Source organism: Hyla sarda, chromosome 1 (genome assembly GCF_029499605.1).
Source record: "Hyla sarda isolate aHylSar1 chromosome 1, aHylSar1.hap1, whole genome shotgun sequence".
Classification (NCBI taxonomy): domain Eukaryota; kingdom Metazoa; phylum Chordata; class Amphibia; order Anura; family Hylidae; genus Hyla; species Hyla sarda.
This window is the reverse complement of record NC_079189.1, coordinates 335,853,896-335,859,895: the sequence shown is the minus strand read 5'-3', so window position 1 is coordinate 335,859,895 and position 6,000 is coordinate 335,853,896.

The following is a 6,000-nucleotide window of genomic DNA, read 5'->3' as shown; positions in this document are numbered from 1 at the left end:
TTTAGAGTCTTCAAAAATATAGGTATATATTTGGAAATTACTTTAGCAAAATTGCTATTGTAAAACCAAGGTAGGTTTTGCTTTTATTTATTTATTTATTTTTTTAAGAGAAGTGTAAAAGATTGTATTTTTTTAGTGTTGTACTATCATTTCTGCCCAGTTTAACTAAAGATGGATAACCACAATTTTTTATCTGGATAAACATGCTTCTTTTTTAGACTGTGACATTCGATAGACTGTGACATTCGAACAATTTCTTTTATTACAAGTTCATGCTGGGCTAGACGTGACATTGGAACAATATCTTCTATTACAAGTGCTCGCTGGGCTCAACGTACTTTCCGAAAGTGTTCAGTTTGTGTTGAACTTGTTCCGGCAGTTAAAGGGTAAAGTTGTGCCACTGCGCAGAGCAACTTAAAGAGGGTTATCCACCAAAAGGTGACTTTAGTACTTACCTGCCAGACAGTAATGGACATGTTTAGGAAGAATTCGTGCTTGTCTTGGGGCTAAGTAGCTGTGTTGTTAGTCCACATTAACAATGCTGCTATCTTATTGGGAAATGGCTATTTCCTGTTAGAGTTCCCTCCCTCTAACTATAAGTCCCAGAAACCCTTGTTTGTAAGGGTGAGGCCACTTTTCCCCCTCCCACACATCATTCACCCCACCCTTTGCAGCACAGCTGAGCTATAAGTGTTGTTCATGAAACTACAATTGCCTGCAACTCTGTGGAGAATTATCTCCTCACCACCCAGCGGTCACTCCACCCATTGAAGCAGACAGGCTCCCTTTGAACACCTGACCAGTGATGTAATTTCTCTGTATTTTCTGGGAACACTCATTTTGTATGCTGCTAAAAATAAACATTGGGGCAAAGATCACAGAAGAATTGCGAGACCACCGTCATACACAGGTACAGACACTATATTATGAACTACATTAATTTTACTGGGGTGTATACATTATACAGCCATCTATATGACTGTATAATGTATAAAGTGAAAAGAGTGATACTTACCATCTCATCCCTGGTCCAGGCCTTTTCTTGTGTAGCCCTGCCTCCAGTAATAATGTCACTAAGGGGTGGGGATACACAGCAACGAGGTGCTAAGTATCACTCTCTTCACTGTATACATTATACGGTCATATAGATGGCTGTGTAATGTATACACCCCCCCCATGGTGTTAACTCGCAGAAAATAACTCATCCCTGCTGGGTGAAGCTGAGCTTGTGACTGTCAGCTGCAGGCACAGCTTAGACCCAACATTGCCAGGTTTGTGCGAGCCGAAGGGAGGGGCTGCACCTACACATTGTTATATGAGCCACTGGGAGGAGGTTTTGAATACCTGTATTACTGTCCCTCAATGGAGGGTGATTTGGGAGAGAGCCTCTAAGGCTTCGATTTGTACGGCTTATAAGGAAACCCAGTTCAAGATGTTTATGGGTTGGTATTACACTCCTGAACTGCTCAATAGATTGAACCCTTCCATTCCTCCACAGTGCTGGCGTTGTAGGGTGGGAATTGGGTCTGCCTTTCATATCTTTAGGTTCTGTCAACTCATAGTGGATTTCTGGAGGGTTGTGGCCCGTTTAATTAGCTCAATTCTAGTGGTAGCTGTCCTCCTTGATCCTCTTGTGTATCTCCTGCATTTGTCCCATAGGACCTTGTCCAAGAAACCATTTAAATTGTTTAAGCATATTGTACTGGCCGCAAAAATGTTAATGGCAAAGTATTGGAAGCTTCCTCCATTGGAGAGCGACCTATTGGCCCGTGTTCGTGAGATCCGATCCCTAGAGTCTCTCTGACTGCTTCGCTGAATAATACTGTGCTGTTGTTTCTGTCTGTCTGGGGTCCATGGGATCGCTTTACTGATCGTCAACCTCCTTGAGTGGTTTCCCCTTCTCTTGTTTTGTGTATTGCCTTTGCATATCTTCTTGGTTGTCATTTGTAGTACTGGACGGATTTGTCCTTTATTGTATTACCCTTATATTTTGGTTTGAGCCTGAATATTGTATATTTACAATGCTTCATTTTTGGGGGTCTCCCAATCTGTGCTATTTTGCATTCTGCAATCACTTGTGTTTACTTTATTGTACTTTCTTTGTTTGGCAAAAATAAAACTACAGTTTAATAAAAAATAAACTTTCACTGTGGATGTTCCGTATTCCACAAAGATATGTAATGTCCTATATTTTTGTACACTGCAAATAATCACTCCAATGCAAGGTTATGGATGACTGGCTTTACTGAGGTTGGAAAGATGGTACAATCCGTTACAGATCAGATTAGCATGAAGGAGATGCAGGGTGAATTTAGGGAAGCTTATCAGCTTGCTGGGACTTATAGTTGATTGTGCTGCATATGACTGACTTGACTTGTATGCAGCCCACGCTATACTTTAGTTGCTTAGACTTGACTTGAATTGATCCCTGGACTGTAGTGCTTACCGCAAGGCTTTGACTTTCACCTGGGTACTGGGGTTAACTGGTAGTTGATGCATGGTTGCTGGACTAGGCCTCCTTTAAAATCCCCTCACAGACAGACTCCGCACTTCTCTCGACTGTACCTCAGCACTAGACTCTGCAAAACTGAACTCACTATGTATGGGAGCAATTTAGAGAGATCCCATGGGCCAGATAAGTCACCTGGTTCACCTTTGCATACTCCCCTAAAAACAAGGTTCATGACAACAGATTTCTTAAAGTAAAAAGTTCATAGAAAATACCAATACATTAACCACTGCCTATCATTGCATTATTATAGAGTCCTGAGGAATGTGGGCCCAAGACGGACATTGAAGCAGCATCTGCCACACAGGATGGGCAGGAGTACAGAAGAACACGTGATTCTGTACTGGGTTACCACACCGGGCTCTCTGCATGCACAGAGCAATCACTAATCCATGCACAGAGCTGTGTCAACCATTGCACAAGGCAATGGTCAACACGTCCCCTCCAATACTGTGTTATACCTCTATAATTGAAGAACCCAAAACTGACCCCTGTGGTACCCCACTAATAACAGTCACCCAATCAGTGTAAGTAACATTAATTAACCACCATCTGTTCTCTATAACTGGGAAATCTCTGACAGGTAAGCTTATTTGGCTAGCAAGTGGCCAGTTTTACTATATACATGCATTGTTCTATTCCCTAAAACTGGGGCCAGTTACTTTCTCATTTACACACATTTTGCCCAGCCCAAGCATTCTCATTTTATGCACCAACCTTTCATGTGACACAGTATCAAACGCTTTGGAAAAATCAAGATACATGACATGCAGCGAATTACCCCCGTCCAGTGTGGAGCTCCCCTCCTCATAAAAGCTGATCAGGTTAGTGTGACAGGATCATTCCCTTATCAATCCATGCTGGTGTGTTAAACTTGGGGAATTAAGCCTTATGGGGGTGTAGGGTAGCTGGGGTGTTGCTGTTCAGTATTATAAAGGGCGCTGTTAACCCTTGTCACTCGTGACGCCAGGGTGTGGATTAAAACTATGTATTGATGCTGGGTCTATCACCACCCTTCCCAAGAGCGATAGGTGAGTGTGAAATAAATAGATTGTCCACAGCAGTGCTGAACTTAAAACTTGCGGAATCTTTACTGAAGATTTTCTGTATTTGCAATAACGGTAACAGTCCAGATAACAGAGTCTATTTAAACAGCACAGCAGTGATTGACAGATGCTTAGGACTGAAAAGTTATATTTAGCTTTAGAGGATTGTATTTGCATAGATCCAATGGATATGGGGTTTGATTAGGTCCGGAGATCTTGCGGAGATTGCGGGGAATTGTATGAACTATCCGTCTCTAGTGCAGGCTTAGGCCGCAAGGCTTAGGCCTAGTAATTTGTCTTGTAAGCTGCGGAGGTCCTGCCTCGTCCACAATCAGCAACCCAAGAGAGAGACAATATGGCGCAGCTCCCTTATATGGGCAGGGGCTGTACGTTTTGGATTGGTCCACATCAGCTGTCACTCATCGTTACAATGGATTGTGGGTGATCACATGTCCAAAACCACCAAAGGTCCTTTAGCAAAAAACCATAGAGTTCTGCAACCCGGTCACATGACCCGCAGGCCCTGCAACGCTAAAACAGTGAGTAATACCACATACATTTATTTAGATAATATTTACAAATATTAATTGAATAAGGGGTGACTAGGGGTTAAATGAGCGAACCCCGACAGTTCTAGGGACTCTAACTTTGGGGACTAATAACCAAGGCACAGTATGAAATACGGTGCCGGGACACCACACTGATATGGACAAATATAATGAAGACAGCATTTTCATAAAGAGGTTATTCACACCAGATCCAACACTTCCAAGCTTGAGAAATCCTTGAGTAGTAGTTCAACGTTTTAGCTCAGGAAAAAGACAGAAAAGGGTATCCAGAAATTTCAAACTCTGACAGACAAAAATAAAAAGGTAAACACAAATGCCAGAAAAAGTAGTTCTACTAATAGCCAGACTTTTCTGACACAAAGTGGTGTGGTTGGTACTAGGGATCGACCGATATCGTTTTTTTAGGGCCGATACTGATAATCGGTGGAGGTTAGGGCCGATAGCCGATAACTTATACCGATATTCCAGTATAAGTTATCGGCTATTTATCCCCCCGCGACACCGCTGCAGATCATTGATTTAAAGCGGGCGCTTTAAATCAATGCACTGCAGTGGCTTTTGCGGTGCCATAGGCCGCCGCCGCCACCACCCGCTTCTCTTCCCCTACCTGTCAGGGTGGTCCGGGCCATCCATCCTTCCTGTAGTGTTCGGGGGCGTTCCGGGTGGAGGGTGAACCGGTCCGGGCTGTCCTTCCTCTCCGGCGGTCATCTTCTCCACTTCGGGCAGGCTCCGGCCTAGTACGCTGCATAGACGCCGCTGAGCAGTGACGCCCATGCGCAGCGACGCACCTGACGTCACGGCGTATCGGCGTCTATGCAGCTACTAGGCCGGAGCCTGCCCGAAGTGGAGAAGATGACCGCCGGAGAAGAAGGACAGCCCGGACCGGTTCACCCTCCACCCGGAACGCCCCCGGACACTACAGGAAGGATGGATGGCCCGGACCACCCCCATTACAGGTAAGTTTAATTTTTTTTATTAAGTCGGAGGGTGGGGGAGGGGCCCGACCGGTATAGCGGTATGGGCAAAAATCCATACCGTTATACCGCCCAGCACTACGGTGGGGGGTGTGACGCGGTGCGGTGGGTCGGGGGGGCGGTCACGGTGCAGTGCGGCGAGTTGGGGGGGGGGGGTCGCGGTGCGGTGCGGGGGGCGGGGCATTATCAGCAAGGTAATTGCCGATACCGATAATGCCCAAAATCGTGATTATCGGCCGATAATATCCGCCATACCGATAATCGGTCGATCCCTAGTTGGTACCTCATGTCCAATAAGGAGATACATGATCAGAAATGGCCTACATGGTAGGCAGGCTGGAAAAAGCCTACACTAATGTTAAAAAGTGGCCGCCCACAACAGGCCAACACACTGAGAAGCCTGAAAAACTCCTGGATGAAAATCATTTGGAATAATAAGATCAAAATTGAACTTTATTGTCACAACCACAAACCTTATATAAAGAAAAGCACAACATCCCTGTCATGAAGAATAGAGATGGAGATCTGATGTTGGGGGTAGTGTGAGCTACAGTGGAATAGGGATGTTACACAAATTTGATGGCAGGGTGGATACAGCATGTTATTAGAAAATATTGGGGAGAATGTGCATTTTTCAGACGGGAAGCTGTGTGTGAGGAGTACAGTAACCCCTCGACCTACAATGGCCCCGACATACGATAATTTCAACATGCGATGGCCTCTCAGAGGCAGCATCAACATACGATGCTTTGGTATGTCGGGGCCATCGCATAAACGGCTTTCCGGCAGCGCAGACTGCTTCAGCTGTCACCGTATAGCCGTTTACGGTGCCCCGTGAGCTCTGGTGATGGTCACTCACCTGTCCTCGGGGCTCCGGCTCGTCCTCTTCGGGATCCCCTTTG